Raw genomic sequence first — 836 nt, 5'->3', positions numbered from 1 at the left:
TTAATCTATACCTACTCAACATCAGGTAATTTTCGCATTATTAATGGCAACGTTCAACATTCACAGCTACTTTAAAATCACTGACCTCAGCCCAGCGGACAGCTGCTCCTGCTTGAAAAAATCACAATTTCTTCATAGTTCTTGTGGCCTCTTGAGCCAAACCGTTAGATGCCCAAGTCCTATTAGGTAATTAAGCCCACACCGTTCCATCTCGAGTTGGCTGATGGTCGATAAATCGAAAGGATAAAATCGCGGGTTTTATGCAAAAAAATCCCGATGTTTATTCATAATTGCTGAAACAAGTGTCGAACACGGCCGCCATACGTGTAAAACGGCGCAACTAATTTGAGTAGGAAAATGCAAATTTGTCCAAAGCACTTTCACTCTTATTGTTCGGTTAATGTGCTCGATGCCACATTAACACGGCGAAAATCGTGCGTACAATCCACAACTTTGGACTCGAAAGGACAAACAGTCCAATGCAAATCCCCCAAACCGATTGTTTCAAATCGCACTAATGTTTTCCCATTTAAACTATCAATAAAATATAAAAACTCGTATATGACGGTCATTTCAACAATGGCTCAATGTAAATTTGCCCATTATCTGCCTGACACTTACCTTTATCGGTCGTTCGGCTGGTGTTTTATGACTTCCCATTTTTTTGTGTGTTCAGCTCAAATATATATTTTTTTTGATGGGATTTTAAATATAAATTGGACACGGAAATAGTTAAAAACGTTCCGCTGCTTTCATTTCATTCCCCAGTGGGGGCAGCCGGAGCAAAACAGCCCTTTAAGCACTCCAACCTCAATTAATTACTCGATATTTCGATG

The sequence above is a fragment of the Dendroctonus ponderosae genome, unplaced genomic scaffold (assembly GCF_020466585.1).
Source record: "Dendroctonus ponderosae isolate FM_Combo_2020 unplaced genomic scaffold, Dpon_F_20191213v2 Dpon_F_20191213_11, whole genome shotgun sequence".
In the NCBI taxonomy this organism is placed as follows: Eukaryota; Metazoa; Arthropoda; class Insecta; order Coleoptera; family Curculionidae; genus Dendroctonus; species Dendroctonus ponderosae.
The sequence above is the reverse complement of the archived record's forward strand: the minus strand, read 5'-3'. Positions refer to the sequence as shown.